This window comes from Hermetia illucens, chromosome 1, assembly GCF_905115235.1.
Source record: "Hermetia illucens chromosome 1, iHerIll2.2.curated.20191125, whole genome shotgun sequence".
NCBI lineage: Eukaryota > Metazoa > Arthropoda > Insecta > Diptera > Stratiomyidae > Hermetia > Hermetia illucens.
Genome location: NC_051849.1, coordinates 37,513,345 through 37,535,901, shown reverse-complemented (window position 1 = coordinate 37,535,901; position 22,557 = coordinate 37,513,345). Strand labels below are relative to the sequence as shown.

Genomic DNA, 22,557 nt, shown 5'->3' with positions numbered 1-22,557 from the left:
ATTTTCGAAGGTACGCATTGAAGTTGCTGACCATCTTTATTAATGACACGCAGTGCGCTAGCAACTATCAAAGTGAATAGCATTTTGAATAAAGACTGACCTCATATAATAATGTTTGGCTAGCGAAAGTAGTTTTTCATTGGTTTCTGGAATGTATGCAGCCTCCTCGACAATGGTATGAAGAACCCCAGAATGCCCAATTTCCCCAACCTGACCAAAAACAGCTGCACAACACTCTTCTCCTTCTTGCGGCACTGACGTTATACACTCTGAAACTCACAAATTGTTGCACTCTCTTGACGCGCGAGTTGATTTCTGGCAGGACCTTGACTGCAAAGCTTCCGTTGAGGGTAAAAACATCAGAATTATGCTATGCTACGCACCAGTGAAGTTTTTCGATATAGTGGAGAGGAATGCTTTCTATGGACAACTACGCACAGCTTATAGGATGCTTTTTAAAGAAGACATTATGGCCGTGACTGTGATCTAAAGGCCAAGGTGAGTTCTGATAACGCCTTACCCAGACATGTGCAAGGGGAATGGTTTTGGGAGAAATCATTATCTGAAGATTGTTTATCTTTGCTTGCATATCACTATAGCGTCTGGTAGCCGACGATCACAGTTTTAGCCACAAAATTCAATGCGAGGCGTTTTTGGGTTCTGGCTGTCATCCAGTAGTGAACAAATCTGCTTCGGTCGATCATGTTCCAAAAGGACATCACAAAAACCGACTAAGGCAGAAAGGTCATCGTGGATCGATGAACGTAAGGAGGGGAGTGATCTGTAGATGACTGCAAGTGGGAGGTGAGCGTGACGTGTGAAAACTCTATTTCCATAGCCATAGTAAAAGCAATTCCACCACCATGTTGCTAGGGGAAGCAAGACCTCTGGCGAATAGAAGCAATTTTAGAACTGTATACTTGCAGGAGGTCGTAAGCCTTTTATATGACAACGTCATGTTCTGCACAGAAGGCGAATTTGAGAGAAACTAACAGCTGTTCTCAGAGCATCGAGGTAAAATCTCAAAGTTTTATCAATACTTTTCCTTCTCGTTATCGGAGATGTCCTTCATACTGCTATAACTGAAAAACGTGGAGAGGTTTAATGGAAAATGTAGTCTTTTCCCAATCTTCTCAACTGCACTGACGATATATACTTAAATTCCTTTCGAATCATGGGCATTGATATTATAATTCTGGATAATGAAGAGGGCTGAAGTATGCAAACTTCTTACAAAGTCGTGGCGAAGCTAAACCACATTGTCAAGAGCCGACAACGACAGTGTTTAGGAGTAGTTAAGGCGCTGTGCCCTACATATAAAAATGGAACATTATTCCACCACTAACATACATACATCTACCGAATATGCAATATGAAAAATATCAGTGTCACTTGTACCCAAAACAAAGCACCATGTCCTAGATAAGGTCTATGGCAACTGTATTTATCTAAACAAGAAAAACAAATACTTTCGCTACTCCAAATCATGCATAATGTCAACTTCATAAATGGAAGCATTAAACTTTCACTGAATATCATTACGCGTAGCAATTTTTTACCCATATGGTGGGCATAAATATCAATCTGCTCCCTAAATGAGCAAAAAGCCAATAATGGTCGGAATGTAGCAGTTACAGCTTCTTTGGCGGTGTTGAAAAAGTGATAAAACTGAAACCACAGCGCAAAAAGCCATAATTTATTCAATGTAACAAACTCTCAAGATTTTGACCTTCATGGAAAGTATAGAAGCTAACACCGTTTATAGTCATGCATTATCCAAATAGACACTCGTACATCATCTCCTGCTTTTTTGCTAGGAAGTGAAAAGATTGTCCATTAATCTTAATAGATTCTAAATTTGAATTTACATAATCGATAGTTTTTGATGTTGTTTACCTTCATCAGGTTTATATTTGATTATTGTTTTTCGTATTTTTTTATACTTGTATATGGCGTTTATACTCGGGTAGAATGTATCATATTTGCCGAAGGAGGTGCTATCGTCATCGTAGAAATTTGGAACCTCCATATTCCAACGACTACAACTCATGTCTAATCGCCTGTCAGTGCAAATGTTACTCAATGGCATTTAAGGACTAAATAATCATCAAAATTCACTGTTTGAAAAGACTTGGAATTGTAAATTAGGAATGCAACTGGGAGAATACTTATTACCAAAGGCTGAAACATCTGGAAGTGAAGAACATCTTAAGGTTCTGTCAGTTATAGGCTAGACGGACATGCAATAGTCAATAGGTATACTATAACTCTTAAAGGGGCACAATAGTTCTTCTAGGATGCGGTGCAACATCCCTCTCACTCCCTCAATACCATCATTATTATTGTTTGAGTCAGGAGCACGTGTACCCACCAACCGGACCGGACTAAACGGAAAGAACTACTCCCACTTTTTTAAACTAGCGACTACCATCCATCTGTCATCATATTCGGTGCTAAGGCTGAGGTGACGCTGAGCCTGCTGATTTGCCGCTGCCTGGGCCGAAACCCTCAGTCGACTTAGTAGGTTTTTGAATACTAAGGTCTAAAACTTACTCTCCATTTTAGTCTGGTCCGACATGAAGTGGATGCGGATTTAGGATATGATAGTGGGATGAACAGCTGGGAATCCCAATCTGACATAGTAGCTTCGTAAATTCTACGAACGTTAGAAGCTGCTGCGGAAATAAATTGAAGGGAACCCCCATTTTTGGGGAAATGGAGACCACCATTCTTGATATCAAAGCTCGTTTTTAGTGCCCGCAAAATTAGTTCCATGATCATTATCTATTTCTGAGCATAACCCTCGTTTTGACGTGAATCGTTTGATAGCGGCCAGAAGTGCTTTTGTTGATAAACTCTTGACCAATTTGAAATGACTAATTAAATTTTTCGATGGCCTAAAGATCATCATCGGAGTCAAGTTAGAAGGGACAATTATTCCAAAAAATCTGACAATTTTGCGAAATTAGCCGTGAATTTACGGATAGTCCCGTAAATATTGAAGGGAGGGAACTCCTCTTAGACATTTCAGTATCTCTTAATTTTAAATTTCTCAACAAAAAGGGAAAAATGAGCCTATGACCAACAAAAAATTAAAAACAAAAAAAGAATTTAGGGAAAGGAATCTATGTCGAAAGAGAAAATGAAAAATAAAAGTTAAGTGGGACATGAAGCTCTAAACTGAAAATTTTCAAGACCCTACACTCCTCTAAATTACACTTCAAAATCTCCAGGGAACTCAATGATGGCAAAGTACCATTACAATTCCATAATTGTACGTAAAATGCCAAATGCACTCTAGTAAGAAAAACATCGAAATACTCGCTCCCCATCGTAGAATAGAAGAATAAAATTAGCCAAAATCAAAAGGGAATAACCCGAAAATGTACTCTTCTTTGTCTGGAATTTGACAACTAGATGAGAAGGCGAGATGGGGATGGGCGGAGCCAGAACCTAGCTGCGACCCCCGTTGCCCATCCAACCAACCATTTCTTCTCCTAATTTTCGCTGTTTGAAATTGGGGAGTTGAAGATGGGCAGAAAGTTTAAAGTTGGGGACAAAGTATTTGGCACACCCTCAGGGTACATACGTTTGTTTCCAACCGACAACTCTTCCTTGCTTGGATTCAGAAAGTTAACCGAATGCAAAGTATTGGCGACGACTAGGGCAATGTCCCATTTCATACCAGAGAAAGGATCAATAAGCGCCTGCCAAAATTTAGAGACAATTATCACTCACAGAAAGACAGGAAGAGACAGTTCCCTAAAGATCGGATCGGATCTTTTAGCTTCCAGTCGAAAAAACCCATATTCCAGAGACTTAAGGAGCGCTCCCCTGCGAAGTTGAAAGTCTGAAACATAACACAGATGAGGGCCAGGGCACCCTATTCCGGAAGCTTCTGAATAGTCGCTTTTTTGAAGATGGATGAGATGACAATGAAGTTTCATTTGGCATACTGACCTCATAGCAGAGTAAGTGGGCGTAGCGGTCATTGGTCCAAGTAAAACGTACTTCGAACCAATGGGTAAGCATACAAACTTATTTCAGGAGGAAATATCCTCTGTAGATAGATATGTCTACTTTGACCTCGAAGAAAATTTAGGGCAAAATATTATAATCCTAACCGACTGACTGCAATGCACCTAGGTCTAACCAGATGTATTCTAGGCTAGCATGGGAATACCTTGGTAAATTGAAAATATGAGCTTGCTCTAACAGGATTATTTTCATAATGGAAATACCCACGAGTCAACCTAACCCCCAACTGCAGAATGTTGCACTTCTGCATAGTTTGAACCAGGTTATAAGTCTAAGAGGAAATTAGTGGAAATTGGACAGTTTAGAAGTCTGGCGTGTATCTTCTTCTTCTTCTTATTCAATATAGCTTACCGCTTTAGCTAATGCCTTCTTAGTAAGCCATAGCTCGCGGGATTAACAATGGAAGGCGCAGGTACGAAAAGTGGACTTCCATGTTTTCAACTGGAAGCAATCTAGTTAAACTGGTTGAAACAGGTGGCGTTTTGATGGTTTTTTTCTGAGGTGGTGTCCTACATTCATCGTCTACTGAGATTATTGCTTAGGGATTGGGCAAAGACTGAAGGATTCGTGTGAGGGTGAAACCTGGGTGCATTATAAATACTGGCTAAAATGTAATTTGGCTTGCGCTCTAAAACTTTTAATATAATAGTTTCTTAATTTTAATGCGAAATGCAACCGTAATGCTGAGTTAGAAGCTTTTGCACATTACGACCAGGGTTGACTTGAATAATTATTGAAACCAAGAATAGAGTGGTTACTACTTTAATCGTTACAGTTAAAAATTTGGGCCAGCATAGTTATGTGAACATTCCTTCTGTTTCTGTGTTTAAGAAACACTTCGTTTGTAATTTCTTTTTAATGTTCACTATTGACAGTTCGTTTTGCTACTTTTTACTCCTTCATGATTAGGTTTTGTTGTAGCTCCATTGAAGATCACCTGGCTGTTGATTGTAATGGGTAAAACCACTGTTGAAAATAAAAGGTTCTGCACAACCTACTACACTAACTTCTCAATTTAATAAATCCTAAAAACCGCAGGAATTCCTTTAGTGCTTCCCCTATTGTCATTTTTTTATAGTGACTATATCGATATAATCGATCCACTTAAGCTATATCTTGTCTTTGACGTGGTTATGTATGGTTTTGGAAATTTTAGGAAGACACGTCCGCTCCAGCTCCGCCGCACAAATTACGGAACCACAGCCGACGCCTGTGGAATTCGCATCCACTAAAAACCATCGCCAATCTCTCCAGCCCCAGCCCCGCGGGGCCACCATTTAGATATTACTTTGCGGGATGAGTTTGCCTTTAGGCACTCACGGTTCTCGCCCTTTGAGCTTTCCTCCTCCTTTCTTCCTTCACCAACTCATTCCGTATTTGTATTTACGGAGGAAACCGTAAGCCAGTTTTCCTTTGACTTCTCCGGCTTCATGTTCTTTCCTAGCACTTGGTTCAGGCTACTTCTTTCCATCGCGAACCTTGGGTAGTGAAAAATGACATGCTCTGCAACGCATCTAGGGCAATTCGGAATGTCATCCAACCCAAAACGCTGCAGATATTGCCTATAGCAACCACCGTGTTCCGTGAGGAACTGGGTAACGTTGTAGTTGGTTTCTCCGTGTTGTCGCCCAAGGCATACCATAATGTTGGGAATAAGCTTGTGCGTTTACCGGCCCCTCGAAGCCTCGTCCCATCTGCGTCGCCAGAGATCATACGACTCTGAACTTAGTGTATCCCTACGTCCTGTGTACTCCTCCATATGTCTTGCATGGACTGGAATCATGCCCGCCACCACCAGTATTGCCTCATCTGATGTGGTTCTAAAGGCACTCCAAACCCTCAAAGCGATTAGACGATAAACCGAATTCACCTGCATCCGCCTTTAAGCGCCTCCGCCAACACAGGTGACGCGTAGAGTAGAATGGATAGTACCACTCCGGTTAAAAGCAATCTTCTACAGTATTTCGGCCCACTGACATTCGGCAACATTCTTGCAAATGTCATGATGGCGCCAGCTGCCTTTTAAAATGAATACTCCAGGTGCTCCCTAAAGCTCAGTTTGGTGTCAATTATCACCCCTAGGTACTTGACAGCCGGCTTAGAGACCACCATATATTCACCACTTCCACCTTCACGGTGTTTTTTCTTCTCCTATAGTTCATTAACCCCACCTCCGTTTTCTCATCCGCCAGGGTTAATTTAGCCTCTTCTAGCCAGGTTTTTACCTTTTTCACCACCTCCGTCACGTAAACTTCCACGTCTTCTCGATGTTTCGCTGCAACAAATATAGCCAGGTCATCGGCAAAGCCTAAAATCGTAGCCTCCTCTGGGATGAGAAGCACAAGCATGTATGACATTCCACAGCAAAGGACCCAGTACCGAGCCCTGTGGTACCTCCGCTGTGACGATGTATTCTTTGGGACCATCGTCCACCCGTACCAGAGAGTTCTCTCTGGGAGGTAATTCTCCACCAGACACTCCAAATATCCAGGAACACTATGTCAGGCAATGCCTTTTCAATTTGGCCCCAGTTAGCGGAATTTAATGCGTTTTCAACATTCAACGCCACCACCGCATAGCAGCCACCAGAATTCACTACGGCCTTCGTCAGGCTCACCACCATGCTTATCGCATCCACCGTAGAGTGAGCGCGTCAAAACCCGTGCTGGCGCTGTGACAGGCCACTGCCGCTTTCAATGATCGGTAAAAGTCCGTTATATATAACTCTTTCCATCATCTTCCCCATTGTATCCAATTGTAGATTGGACGATATGATGCTGGATCTCCAGGTGGCTTACCGGGTTTTGGGAAGTAATACCAGCTTTTGCTTCTTCCACAGCGAGGGGAATATTCCTTCTTTTAGACAAGCTTTGAAGCGAAAAGTTCGAGCCTATTCTCCACTGCCAGCTTCAGAGCTCGGTTAGGGATGCTATCCAAACCTGGGGCGTTATTGTCACCAATCCTACTACATATTCCCCAGAGCTAATCCTCGGTAACTAGAGGTATCAGGCACTCTTTGACCTGGGTCACCATTTGTGTTCCGATGTCTTGGCGGCGTGGAAATAGAGTGATAAAAATCTGCTTCAGGAAACGCGGACAGGTCACCTGGGGTGCCTTCGGCAGTCTTCTCATTACCATCCTGAAGGCCCTGCGCCAAAGGTTTAAATCGGCATCTTCTCTCTCGTTCGAAGCTGTTCCTTTTACTTTTGCGAATCACTTCTTTTAAGCAGCCCCGCAAATGTCTATGCGTCCCCTCTCGATCTTCGCTACCAAGTTTTCCTGTGAATCTTTGGTGAAACCCCCTGCCTGGAAACGAGCGACCCGAAATCTTACTATTTCGTTGTTTCACCATTATTTGGTCTGCGTACTGAGGAACAGTCGCCTTTTGGACGTAACTGGCAGTGCATGCTTTCGACATCCATTGGGTAATCAGGGTGGCGTTTTCTACGGCCGTGTCAATCAGGCTCAAGTGCGCAGAAAACGTGTCCCCTCGAAAGCTTTCGCCGTCCAACCCGGCAGGCCACCCCGTAATCTGTGGGAGCTCTTCTTCAAGCCCTTGATCTCTATGTAGATTGCCTGGTATCACTGCGAGCGTAGTCCTCACTAAATTCCGAAGCAACTCTTCTGAATAAAGCTATGTTATGTCAGGTCCCCTTCCCCTGAAAGTATATGAGGCTACTACATTCGCGAGCACCTCGTCTAGCTCCGCGATTGGCACGAGCACTCGTTGTCCGGCTGCCCCATTCAAGATCTCATGCATTAAGATCATCTGCTGTGATTATCGGACAACGTCCTCCTGCATCCAGAACCAACAAGTTCAGCATTTGCTTATACTCGTAAAGTATAACGCTAGGTGGAGCATAGCAGCTGTAGATGTGAACTTCTTTCACCTTCGCTCTGATAAATTCTTCCTCCGTGTTCTCCATTATTTCTTGGAAGGCTTGTTCTCCACAATTTCATAACGTTTCTTGGCCCGTTTGATCCTTGACCTAAATGCCACCGCCGTGATTTCGATATGGCTCACTATTTCTGACCACGTCGATATTTTTCTCGCGGATGGATTGCTAAAGTAGATCCCGAGCCGCCTCGTAGTAATTAAGGTTGATTTATATCAACCTCATTTGCGACTTGTGATGAAAGCTCTTCTGTATTCCGGGCACCTGTTGCTGCCTGCAATGTGGCGATGGTATAACCCCTCCTTCTCTTTGCACAGTAGGCAATTTGGGTCTGCTCCACAGCCTTTGATGATATGGCCCTCCGCTCCGCATCTCCTATATTGTTTCGACCTGTCATCGGCACTGGAACATGTCTTCGCGATGTGACCTAAGCCAAGGCATTTAAGGCACCGTTTCAGCGGCACCTGCTCTCTAAGACGACACATAACCCAGCCTATTATTACTCTCCCTGCTGCCAACAGTTTTAGTACTGCCTCCACTAGTAGACTGTTGATGGCGGTTTGAGCTCCACCGTAGGCTTTCCGTAACGTATTTGCTTCTGACCCTTCCAAGTCCAATGAGGTTGAACCTTCACTCTCTTGAGAATGCCACCCTTCGCCACGCTTGCAAGATAGCAACAAGTTTTTGGTAACAGAAACATCGACAACGCCGCTGAACAGTATGTACATGTATCTAGCTCTGCTAATTATGAGACTTAGAGATTTCAAACAAGAAAGTGCTACAAATGCCACAAAAAACCATCGCCGTAACGAAGACCGTTTCAAGCATTTTCTCGAACGCATAGTTTATTTCAATAATCTAAAAAAATAGACTCTGACCTCTGATACTCTCGCCTCGCAGTAAAACCACAACTGACGATTAGACCTACCAAAACATCAACAAGTTTGTTTCCAAATGAAAATCAATAGAATTCCTAATCAACATAATTTACAATTTTTTCCGAAGAAAATTAAATTAGAGTGAATTCAAATTAACACAATTGGCATTTACATCTTTAATCAACTTTTTCAGAGACGCACAAATTTCGGCGTTAACAACTATAAATCCGGTAAATTCACGCACACGCATCTGATCCAATTTTTTTGCAGAAAGTCGATAAAAACAGATTTATATTACCATCAATTTTGGAACGCCTAAATTTCGTTTGCCTTAATAATTGGTTTTTATTGGTCTGCTACTACGTAAATCTGCGGAACAGTAATAATGGAATTAGCCGCATACTATCACTGAGATTCCAGACGAAAACCTTAACATTTCCATTAAGAAGTTCAGACCTTAATAGCTCCACAGATTTGATATCTTTTTGCGTGAAGTAGGATAGTAGTCGTGATTTATTATTTTGGGAAGTACGTTCGTGGAAATAAGTAAGTTTGGCGGGAATAACCCAGTTCTGTAGACACAAAATCATACCTGAAATCTGAGTGATATATCTTAATAAATGCGTTACCTACTGCCCTTTTTATTCGGTTACCATGATCCCATGAGGTTGCAAACCCGATCCAAATTGAGAAGACTTTTCGGTTGTGAAAGATAATTTAAATTTACCGCAACAGTAGCCGCGCACACTATTCGCTACCAGGGTGAGGCTCCACATGAGGTACTCTTGATAATGATAACATCCCTACGAACCTGGAGTATTGCCAAAATACTGTTGAATGCGATATCCGTGGCTTTGGGCTCTGGTATTGCTAGATTTGATTGGCCAAGAAGGCGATTGGCCACAGAAAAGACAAATTTATCCTTGCAGCTTGTTTCTATGAAATTGGAACAAGTCTAATTTTGAACGGCGGACCTAAAAAATTTCCCGAGCCAATGTAATTATCTGCTAACCGGCGAGTCAAGTGACTGACTGACACAGCCGTCACTTCCCATAATCCTGCCTGATTAGGAGCATGCACGGGAGATAAAATACCAAGTGGTGTCGTCCTCTCATTAGAAGCACCTATTGATCGTCCATTTATGAATTGATTACTCGGTATGTAGCGATAATTATCTAGAGGACAGCAATGGATACTACGGCCTTCTTCTCATGTTTAGTCTATTCCAACTCCACAGAAAAAGGTGCTGCCACCGCTGCGTCGGGAGTTATAACCTGTCAGGTAAACCAAACGGGGAGTTACCGCTAAATAAAGTGATCGAGATGCCCTGTGACTGAGAGACCTCGACTAACATAGCAAGCTGCATTTTTCGCCGATTTCCCTAGATTAGAGAATGAAATATCTTCACACAGTTAGTCTACTCTGCTACTTACGGAACGTAGAACCACCCTAGAGAGGCTTGATCCACTGCGTCACCTTGATAAGGAGCACCTTCGTACACACAAGATGTGGAGAGCCATGATGAGAACTACAACCCCATTTGATCATTTTGGAATTCAAGCTACTGCAAAATACACCCTGCATTTGAGTCGTGGTGTCTGGAATCGACGAAATCCAACCAATGCAGCTCGCCATCTTACTGTGATAGGGGCAAACTTCGTTCGAGGCCGAGGAACGACAGGAATTGCTTACACCAGCATGTTCTCTTGAAAGGATGCTGCAGAAGTTACGAACAATCTATTGTTGCGTGGAAAGACTCAGAAGGAAATGTTTGCTCTAGAAAGAAGAGGTATCACCCATGAACATTGCATATTTCTCTGAAGATCGGGGTTTGAAACCAAGAGAGTACCCCATGTCTCTCTTCCTCCTCTCTTCTCTCATCCTTGGGGAGCTCTTCCTAGAGTCATATAGGCGAACTAAGCCACCTGCTGCTTCACCAAGGCTGAGAAGATGCCTAATACTGAAGCGGAAATAATACTACAGTAAAACAAACTTCGCAAAATGGTTTATACATGGTTCACAGCATATATGCATGTTAGACTATCCACTTAATGTCTACGTAGACATGCTGTGTATGATGGCGTTGTGGGCGGTAAATTCACGCTAAAGAGGCGACGTTGATCCTCTATAACTTTGCTAATAATAATAGATTTTCCACTAAACTTTCTGGTATCATGTTCTATCTTCTTCAGAGGACACAGAGATCATCATGTGTCAATTCAGTGGCAAGGATTCAGTATTCTGATCAAGATCTGTTATTATGGTTGATAATGTAGAACTGTTGCACTCGATTGCCAGAAGTTTACCGTACACTCAAAAATATTGAAGGTTGTCGCAAAAAACCGCTTAATACCTTCAAATATTAGGTTGATAATGCTGGCGACAGAGCGGAACCAAGTCGAAAAAAAGTTGCGAAATATTCATGAAAATTTTTTGTTGAAGATGTTGGGAGTCCTTGGTCCACATCTACTCGATGACGGACCGGACCACTTAGGAACCAATTTACTTCCTCTCTAGTGGCCCACGGACTCCTTTTTTTATGTTAAACACCCAAGTTTTTTAAAAAAAAAATGAGTTGCCTCTGCCCTGGACGAAATCGTCAGTCAACTTTTTTGATTCATGAGAAGTTAAGGTAACAAATCAGGAAAAAAGGAACCTTAGCGAGCCCCGGAAAGCAATGCAACCTGGCAAGAAGGATGGGGGTAAAAAGAGGTGCTCTCAGTAAGACCCAAGGACCAGTGGCTCCAACAATCAGTGGCTTGATTTTTTTTCTTTACGGACATTTAATTTATATTATTGCATCTTTTTGAAATAGAAACTAGAAAATAAGTTTGTAAATCTTACAACTAAGCTTGAGATGTATTCCTCGTCACTTCTATGCTTTACAATGTAAAATTATGAGGTGTCTACATGATTCTTTGTTTCAGTTTTTTATCTAGTTCAATTTTTCGTTCGGCTGACACTAAGCAGCTGAAACAGGCTCTTGGCTAAGCAATTAGAGTGGGGTGCTAGCATCCCTTCACACTTCGTTGTCTGGAATAAGGTCTGCTGTATTATTATCTGAGTTGTGAGGTCGCTGTGGATTTTCAAATTTCCAATATATGAGGGCAAAATAAGGTCAAGAGTAGTTTTCAAATTGAACAACTTTATTTATTTTTTTAATTATATATATAATTTAAAAGCTTATTTAACTGCCTTTTTTATCCAATCACTTTTGCATACGACGCACCAACTTTCGAATATCATATGTCCTAAAATTCTGCTGCAACCCTTTGAGAAATAGAGCAAGATTTTCCTTGACTTTATTCTGGGTGTTTAAGCACATTCTACCCAAGAATTCCTTTAATTTTGTGGAAATCACTTGGAGTTAGGTTAGGGCTGTCGAAAACCATCACAATCCAGTCAAAATCTGTTAGCAGTTCCCGCGTTTGAGCCGGGACATAAGGTCGAGGGTTTGTTATGGTGCAGCCTTACACGTTTGCACAGTCTTCCCTTCCAGCGGTTTTTTTTGTGTGACACAGTATCTGTCAGAGTTTATTGTTGTTCCAAGCGGCATAAAGTCGGACAAGAATGACTCTTTCCTCTCCCAAAAGACGCTTGCCACGACTTTGCTAGTAGACTGAACTTATTTGAACTTTTGTAACTTCCACGTGTGGAGGAACGCCATTCGCAAATGAAATGATATGTCCAAATTTTGACGCCCGTTACGATGGAGTCCGATAGATCCTTATTGTTTCCCACTCATTATTACACAAACTAATGGGTAAATTTGACACGCTCCTGCTTATAGTTTTCTATGAGCGCTCCTCACACCCGCGCACACACACTTTAATAGACTAGTTTTTAGGTTTTGTGAATTGTGGTGCTGGAAATCTCACAAATCCCAACAGCATTAGCTAATGGGTCTCTAAGCAGTATGCTCTCAACCCTTTTAAATCTCATCTAAAACTAATGGCCTTCCGCTCCTCCCTTCGTGCGACCATCCCTGAATTGTGTACAACATTTACAGACATCTTGAACAGCGACACATTTTTCTCCATAAACTTCGGTTAACAGAGTGTGAAATCCCTTTCGTGTTTACAAAATTTCGCACAACAGAGATTTCCCTCGATTTGTCGGTAAGAGCATGGTATCATTTTTATAACTAGCTGGAGGATGGACCTGCGGAGGACCTGCGTCTGGTCCGCCCCACATTTAAGAATCATTGTAATTTCTGAAATCTCATACGCTAGAGCTTTTCTTGGATCCTCATGCTCCTTCATAACTTAAGCGATTTTTGGTGTTGAACTTTTAGTTTTTCCTGACTATATAATGACACAAAGCTTTCCTATAGTGCCCTGCTCACACTCTTTAACTTGATGGTCGAATACGTCGTCAGGAAGGTGGCCGCAGTGGATACCAGAGGTATGTTACTAGTAAAATCCGCGCAACTGGCGGCGTACATAGATGGCATAGATATTCTTGCCAGATCGATGGTTCGTATCAAGGAAGTATTCGAGTAGCACGAGTCAGCAGGGAGTGAAGTTGGGCTCAGGGCCAATGAATCCAAAACGAAATACATGGTCCAAACTTGAAAGGCGGGTGCGAGCATGCAGAACATTGCAATGAGCGAGCATAATTTCGAATGAGTGGACCAATTCGTCTACCTAGAGGCACTATTCTCGAAGGACGGACACGAAAAACAGGGAATCTAAAAGTGGAAGGATTGTATGTGGTCCTCCCCATAACGAGATCATTATGCGGTCCTCCCCATAATGAGATCGGGAAAAGTACATGCATCTACAGCATATTAATAAGTCCCATGCCTCTGCACGGATGCGAGACGTGAACCTTGATGTAAATGTCCTTGATGTACTTTTGAGAGAAAACCCCTCCGAAAGATTTTCGGAGCTAAAATGAAAGGATATGCCTGACGAATTAGATGCAATCATGCATTGTAGGAATTATTTGACGACCCACCGGCTTTGACACTAGTCAAAATCCAGAAATTGCAATAAGCTGGCCACATCGAACAGATGTACGAGGGAAGAATTCCGAAACAAGAGCTTAAAGGCGAAGCGGATGGTAGCCGGCCAAAAAGAAGCCAAGGAAACGTTGGGAGGACTCAGTGGACGCAGATTACAGATCAAATCTAAGATTTTCTAACTGAAGGACGCGGCCTTGAAATCGAAATAATTCGAGGCGATGCATCCGGTATGCCAAGGCTTGATTTGGGTTGTAGCGCCATCGCAGAAAAAGAAGACTAATTAAAGACAATATTTCAGGAGCCAGTTGCACCCTTCCTCAATGCTTGCAACTTACAACCGGTTCCCGAAATATCGAATTATGCAATAAATACATTAGGGCTGATAGAAATGTTTTAGAAAGTATTTAAAAGTATATATTATTAGTATTATTAACAACAGTTTTTGCAAAATTTTCGATGAAGAAGGAAGGTTACCAGAAAACGAAACACTTTTGGTTAACTAGTTGAAACATTGAATATTTATTAGGTATCGAAAAAAGTTCAAATGGAATTGGTTAGATTTCAATTTTCCTGGATTTTCCTATAACCAAAAGCGGTGAACGAAGTAATCCAGTTAAAGCCACTGATAACTGCTAAAATATGCAACAACTGACTGTGAGAAGGTAGATCACGCTATTGATACTCCGTCAAAGACGACCCAGTCAAATCGGGTCTCTTGTTAAACGGGTCACCAGTCGAGCAATCTGAGTTCTGCAATATCTCATCCCCTTCGAGGACGATATCGATACCTACAGGTGTAACCAAGGTTGATTTCGCCAACCGAAGCCCTTGCGTTTGAAACCACTGAGATTAGATGATCCGCATTGCCGTAAACGCCGCAAGATATCCATCGTGTCCAGGTAACCATAGTATACAGAGAGCACAAGGAATAAGGCGCTATACCAAAGAAGTGAAAAGGAGTGAAACATATTTTTTTTAAGAATTTCGGGGTCCTAAGTTTGCATCCACTTGATGTCGGACCGGACCAAATGGGAGACCACTTACCCCCCCCCCCTTTTTTTGGTCCACGGACCCTTCGTTTAGAGCTTAGCACCCAAACTTTCAAAATGTTAAGCGATGACGACTTTACGGTTTCCTACCAGGGCAGAGGCAAATCGTCAGACACTGCCTCACCTCTGCCCTGGGAGTAGCGTGACGGAACCGGCTCGCAGATACTAAGTGCTCCTTTATATAATTCGCAGAACACAACATAGCTACGAATTATTTTGAGCGTACATTCGCCCATACTTTGGAGCAAAGCTTGGCCAGAGCTGAACATATTTTTTTTTAAGAATTGCGGGGTCCTAACTCTGCATCCACTTGATGTCTGACGATTTGCCTCAGCCTTGGTAAGAAACCGTAAAGTCGTCATCGCCTAACATTTTGAAAAGGAGTGTTCGCACCAGTGCTACCTACGACGACCGCGCTAATGCCTACAACGACTACTTCGGTCGAAATTTCCCGTAGCTGGAGCCGCTAGACTAATCGAAGCACACAGCTTCCGAGTCAGTTGCTTTGCACAACCTTCTAAATTTGTTGACTGCAGAGCAAACTTGGACGTGGACGAGGGTAGTAAACCCAAACCTCGCCTTGCACTAGCCATTGTAAGTTATTGTCAAATTCCTGACGTGTCGACGCGCATGTGTTTCCACCAGCTTCCACAGAAGATGACGCACTCTTTCTTGCTAGCCAATGTGCGGCAAAAGGTGACATACATTAAAATGCGCTGATACTCGGGCCCATCAAAAATGTCTCATATTCCTTATCACCAGAAGCCTCTCCTAACCACACCGATAAGATATCAATAAAAGATCAACCACCAAGAAATGAAGGCTGGAACAGAAGGAGAAGGACTACCATAAGGATTGTTAAATTTCATTAGATTTGGAGTGAGAAATTCAAGACATATCGCGTACTTTTCTTCCTTCCATCCTGAAGTATTGTACGAAGTTAATAGACAAACTAGTTTCATAAGACCGAGGTCCTTTCTGGCACATACTCTCTTGAAAAAGATGGAAGAACCGTGTTGCATAATTCTCCTAATAAAAACTTGGTGTTACCCAGGTTTATAAACATGTTGGGTTGGGTGGATTTGGGAGATCAATACCCCTTTTCACCGATTTCTATAAGATAAATGCAATGAGCGAAATTTCATTGATATAAGATCGATCCCTCCCGCTTGGGACATGCTTTCACGAATGTCATTTGGTCCCTCCCTATGTCATCTGATAGGACGGAACCGGATGCACCGTCGAAGCTGTCTGTTCATGTGCCTTCATTTTCAATTTGGGAAAAATTAATTTTATCTATCCATGGAGAGAAGACCCTTTGGAAGATGTGATTGTTATCATTGGAATTTTAATTTTATCTTAGCTCGTCTGTTGTGTGATAGACCGCTGTGATAAGATCTTGATTAAAGCTTCTCTTACAGCTAAGAACAATGTAATTAATCTAGATTTAGTGCAGTATGGACCCATCTCCATGTAGTCGAAACAACTTTTCTAGCCATATCTACCTCCACTGCTTGTTTATGGAAGAGTATCAAATTACCTAAAAATCTAGGTCAAATTTGAATCTATGTTTCTCCAACAGATTCTAATGAAACCAGTTTTTAAATGTCGCTGAAATACCTATATGTTTTCCTTTTTTATTGCGTCTCCACAAATCCATATATTTTATTATTCAAATTGATTTAAATATCATCTGATTACGCACGATCCCGGTATCTAATGGCGGACCTCCTAAAAAATGAACGGTCTCTGTTGAATCACTGGTTTTGGAAACGCATTCAGAATAGGGAAAGCGTTGAAGGCTGGTTGTAAATTTTGGTATAATGCTCCTATAAAGCAACAAGAAAGTGTTTCTATTTTGAGGTAGATGTTGCATTTAGTTATGTGCATATTCGGTTGTGTTGTAGTATTATTGATTTAATATATATTATTGATTAATAGAAAAGCAAAGAGCGCATTTTGAGACCTATTTTTAGGTAATAAAGAAAGTGTTATTGCCACAATATTTTGTTGAAATTTAAATGAAAAATAATCTGGTCTAATGAGGTATTATATATCATCAGTTTTATTTAACCGGAAACTATCATCAGTTTTATGTCTATCAGATCTCTGACAATAATATTATCAAAGAATATGGCCCTAAATGACTTCATCATAGATCAGGATCATCATTATTACCATTACAATGAAAGGTGCCCAATAGATGTGTTTAAAGTGGGTCAGATCATGGCTTCTTAGTGGCCAATAAAGGAGAATTTCTAGAAACTATGAAATCACCAAGATTTGGTAACCATAATTCATATGTCATACAATATAATCTTGTTGGAATAACGCATCTTCAAATTGTAGTTTATTCAAGTTTGTTCTTAAGAAAATTGCTGTCATCGCATCATATTGCTCACCAATTGCCACCACTTTATGCCCAGCATTATTGGTAACAAAATAAGGTCATACGCTGCACAGACTTCACTTAAATACCTCCATCGAGGTCGATTAAGCGAATATGGACACTGGATTGATTTCACCGAAACAAAGACGTTTTATACTTGTTTTATACTCCACCCATGTACTCATGTCGTGACAAGGATGAGGTTTCATGTAAAAGATGATAAATTGATATCTATGCAATTTGGTTGACTTTGTGATATTAACCACCAAATTCACATAAATGTTCATAAAGTTTTTGAACAAATATCAATCGTGTCTCCTGCTAAGATGAATTGCCAAACTGTATATATTAAGTATGATTGGCAAATATTTATATCTATAATTGAACGAAAATAGCTGTCATGGCATTTTGAATCCATGTTAAATGCACTAAAACGGTTTAGAAACAGCTGGAGATTTTTAAAAATAGAATAACTTCAATAAATTTTCCAACAAATTTTCCGTTCATAAAATTACAAATATTTGTATCTTTACTATTGATTCGGAAAGAATCACATACAATGATTCCACTTTGAAACAAAAAACAGCCGAAAATGGTAATTTTACCCTTAAAAATATAATGAATGGAGCAAAAAAATAAAGACCTCGTCAAATCTAATAAGTATTTTTTCCATTTTTCAGATGCTGCACCATTTCGGGATTTAAATGCAACTTCTTTTGGTAAGTACAACATAGGCAATTTTGACACCAATGTCGAACCTGACCCCGATGGGCTTGCTAACCTCATATTTCCCTCCCCCAGCGCATAATCTACAATAAAAATCTAGAAGTATGCTTCTTTCCCCATCTCTGGAAAGAGGGCCTTATCATCCCTATCATCAAGAGCGGAAACCTTTCTCTTACTATGAACTACCGCCCCATCTCTCCTCTTGCTCCAAAATCCTCGAGAGATACGTCATCGACTGTTTGGAGACGTACTTCGGTCACCTTATTGCGATAGAACAACATGATTTTGTGAAACACCGATCTACTGCTTCAAACCTTTTGGTCTTTACCAACCTCGTTGCAAATTGCTTTCATTCACGACAGGAGGTCCGCACTATTTATACCGAGTTCGCCAAAGCCTTTAATAGCGTTGAACGCAATGGTCTCCTCTCCAAACTCTCTCTATTCAACTTCCTCCCCCCACCTCGAAATTAATCACTTGGCTATTTTATTCTTCCTGTTTTTTATCAATGACCTCACCTCCATCGTCACCTTCTCGTGTTTGCTTTACGAAGATGATCTTAAATTATTTGCCTTTGCTTTTTCTCGGCTGGACTGTGAAGTCTCTCTTACAGTTCAACCTTGACACTCTGGCCCGTTGGTGTTTGGTTAACAAGCTGGCACTGAATGTCAGCAAATGCTACTAGATATGCTTAAAGGCTCCCCAACATCCTTTTCCTATTCTCTTAGTAGACAACCCCTTTCGCTGCTGATCTCCTTCCAAGGCCAGAGTGTAAGATTTGACGACGAACTTCGTTTAATTCCCATTTCGTTGGCATCATCCAGCTTCCAAAATGTCTGGTTTTATCCTACGTTCCTCCTTCGACTCTGCCTCAACTCCGCCCTTGTTAACACTCTTCAACTCCCTTGTCAAAAACATCCTTGAATATTGCTATGTAGTCTGGTCCCCCATCAACATCCATGACTGTCGCGCTCTTGAAGTTGTACAACGTAAATTCACCGGGACCCTTTTTTTCAAAAAGAACATTCCACGGGTTGACTATCTATCTCGGCTCCCTACCCTCAATCTCCCTGCCCTCCAGCAACACCACATCTTCCTTGATATGTGTACCCTTTTCAAACCATGTAATTCCCTGATGGACTGCTCTGCCAAGTCTGATATTATTTCCCGCACCACTTCTCGTAATACACGTAGTGAGGTCATTTTTGAAGTACTGTTCGCGGAGCTCGACATCTACTTTCACTCCCCGATTCCGAGGTTATGCCCGTCTAATAATACCCTACAGCTTGGGTCCTTTCCTTTCTTCAGCTTTAAGCGTTAGGTTGGCCATTTACTTGCTTTTCCCTCTGAAGGCAGTATGTAACAAGGAATTCGTTTCTTGTATATTGTCTTAATCAAATAAATAAATAAATTATTTTTAACTAAATCACCTTCAACGCCGAAGCACATTCACCACAAGTAAACGTGCCACCTTCAAAGATTTCATATATTAGTCCTATACATTCAAATATATTAAAAACGTGAAATCCCACAACTGAATTTGCAGATTTTTTGTCCTTGTCCTTTTTTGGTCCCCCTTTCAAAAACAAACCATACACAATAACGCTTAACCTCGGTGAAAGGATAAAGACGGTCTCTCTTTTTCAGCCCCGCTTCAGCTGATTGGAACTTTTCAATTACTGTTAACATGTATTATGTATTGTTAGATTAAATAGATACATACTAAGAATGTAAGTTTTTCACTTTATGATACTTACATTTTGAGACAAGTAATGGTTGTCGCAGTTGGACGTGGCGAAAATGGCCGACTTAATCATTGTCAACCACGAAAGCAGAGCTATCCTAAAAGCGGAAAACGCAACATTCAATTAAATACCTAGCCCTCCTACGTGGTGGTTGTGAGTCAGACAAAAAAGGAGTTTTGTCCCGTGAAACTTTGAAATTCGTCCTGGAATTCCCTGACTGTCATTTTGTTTAGGTTGAAAAATATTAAAAAGGATGTAAATTGGTGGAAATATTTTTGAAAGCATTTACAGGAGAAAAATGAACTGGAAATCATTTTGGATAACATATGGGCCTCGATAATTATTCACAATTCCCGAACCCAAGCCTCCGAGGAATACATTAGGACTGGCAAAATCATTGTCTTGTACAGTAAGATCAAAGTGCGAGGCCAGATAAAAGCAGCAGAATCACTCTCGAGGCCAATCAACAACGGCTAAGCCAAGGGAATGCTCTATCATGCGCCCTCTTTAACCTGGCCCTAGAGAAAGTGGTCCGCCATGCAGATGTTAATGCAAGAGGCACCATCCTCTTCAAGTCCACCTAGCTACTTGCCTACGCTGACGATATTGACGTTATGGGAAGAACAACCCAAGATGTACAGTCTACCTTCATCAAAATCGAGCAGGCGGCGCGAGATCTTGAACTGCATATTAATAAAAGCCAGACGAAGTACATGGTGTCAACGTCAGCGCCAAAAAGCAGAGAAAGAACAACATCGAATCGCACTCGTCAAACAAAAATAATTAAGATAGGAGACTAAAATTTTGATACCGTTGAAAATTCCTCTTATCTAGTGTCGGAAATCACAACTGATAACAGGTATGACGATGAAATCCGCGCACGGTTGTTGGATCCCAAAGTCCTGTTGTGTAGGGCTGAGACCCTACGTCTCACTGAAGGGTCAAAGCCCTTAGCGTACAAAACTATGATGGGGGGTTCTTAGCAAAAAAAATTGCGAATGCTTGGTCGCGTTCGAGAGAACAATCCTCCGAAGGACTTTCGACTTTCTACAAGAGAACGGACGATTTCGTAGGTTATTTAACGATGAAATCTATAATACCACGACCGTCAAGTTGTGCATAAAATCCAGCTCAACAGGTTGCGGTGGGCTGGTCACCTAATCCGTATGGGTAAAGATGATCCAGCCGGGAAAGTCTATAAGGGCAATGTCTACAATAGAAAAAGAAGAAGAAAGCGTGGCAGACCCTGTCTCAGATGGAGCGATGGCTTAGATCAGGACGCCAGACAATTTTTAGGGATATCGAATTGCTGGAGCGTAGCGCAAAGCGGGGGACAACGGTCAAATCATAAAAAAGCTTAAAATGAAAAGTAATGCCTATCCGGGTTGTATTTTATTATGTATGCATGCATGTCCCGATTGATAGCGGGAACTTGAATTGGATTCACCAGTTCTACCAGCTATTAGCTGAATTTAGTTAGAGTTAAATGTTTTTGAGGTTATTACATTATTATTAATATCCGCCGCTATCACTGTCTCGGATGATGTTAGCGTCATTTTGCAGCGACTTATGTCTTCAAATTTTGTTCAAGAAATTGAGCGAGCAGGACTTGCCCGCCAAGCACTTGAGGAAAAAAATTTCCCTTGTCTTTTGTTTGTTTTCCTTGTCCTCCCAATTTGAAAAAAAACGGTTGCCACATATTTGTCCGTAGCCAGAACAACTCACGCTTCATACAAAGCATCCATTAAGACTTAGCCAACCTCCAAACTAATCAGTTGCGTAAGGAACTGTCCCTTTCCCCTACTCTTCAAGCGTTCTCACGTAGAACTATGCTTCCTTTACAGCTGCATCCATGATATTACTATAGGTACCTAAGTTAGGCGCAGGAACTACAGGACCGTACTCGACTAAGTTCTCGCTATATGAGGACTTATTTAGATCGACAATACCAAGATTGTCTATCAGTTTAAGGAATCCATATTCGTGGAATTGTACGCTAGGGATCGTCTGATTAGCTTTCTGCAGTTCCACCTCGACGCTGCAAAAGTTGTGAAGAGATACGCTAGTATCAATACATTATCAGTATAACCAAACGATGCTCTTGCAGTGATGCGAATCGAGACCAGGAGACATTACCACACTCTGGTAGTTTCCGGCGATAGTTCAATGGAAAATTATGCGATATTATTTGATGTATCAGTTTCCTTCCGCCGTTTTTCAATTGATGGCTTTAGAGATACGTGGTGAATAGGACTGTCGAGTCTAAAGTGTCATTTGGCAACTTTATATATCTGTCGAAAGCACCACTTCCAGCACTTTTTTGTTAAGGATGCTGGGAGTCCTGAGTCCGCACCCACTTGATTGTGGACTGGACCAGCGGGGAAGCAACTTACATCCTCTCTTGTGGTCCCGGGACTCCTATTTTTTGGGTTAAACACCCAAGTTTTCCAAAACGAAACCGTCAGTCAACTTTTTTAGAAGACTTGGGTGTTTAACCCAAAAAAGAGGAGTCCATGGACCACAAGGTAGGAAGTAAGTTGCTTCCCAAGTGGTCCGGTCCGTCATAAAGTGGGTGCGGGCTCAGGTTTAGGTCTGACCTTATGAAGGATTTCACTTCAATATAATTCTTACTCATTACATGTTTACGATAAATGGAGCAATTATCATCTGTCCTTACTTTCGGTCACGCTGCTCCCGCGGCAGAGGTGACGCAGGGTTTGATGAGTTGCGTCTGCCCTGGACGAAACCGTCAGTCAACTTTTTTGTCATTACTTTCGATCACGCTGCTCCCAGGGCAGAGGTAAGGCAGGGTCTGATGAGTTGCCTTTGCCCTGGACGGAACCGTCAGTCAACTTTTTTGGAAAACATTT

General features: G+C 41.6%; 1 protein-coding gene across 1 annotated transcript in view; it reads left to right on the top strand.

The window, feature by feature from the left end:
* Nucleotides 1-22,557, top strand: part of LOC119647077 — a 160,654-nt gene that overhangs the window by 51,081 nt on the left and 87,016 nt on the right. Inside the window, exon 3 of the mRNA XM_038047834.1 lies at nucleotides 17,897-17,935. The gene's annotated coding sequence lies outside the window, so the exon portion shown is untranslated. The remainder of the gene's footprint in view (nucleotides 1-17,896; nucleotides 17,936-22,557) is intronic.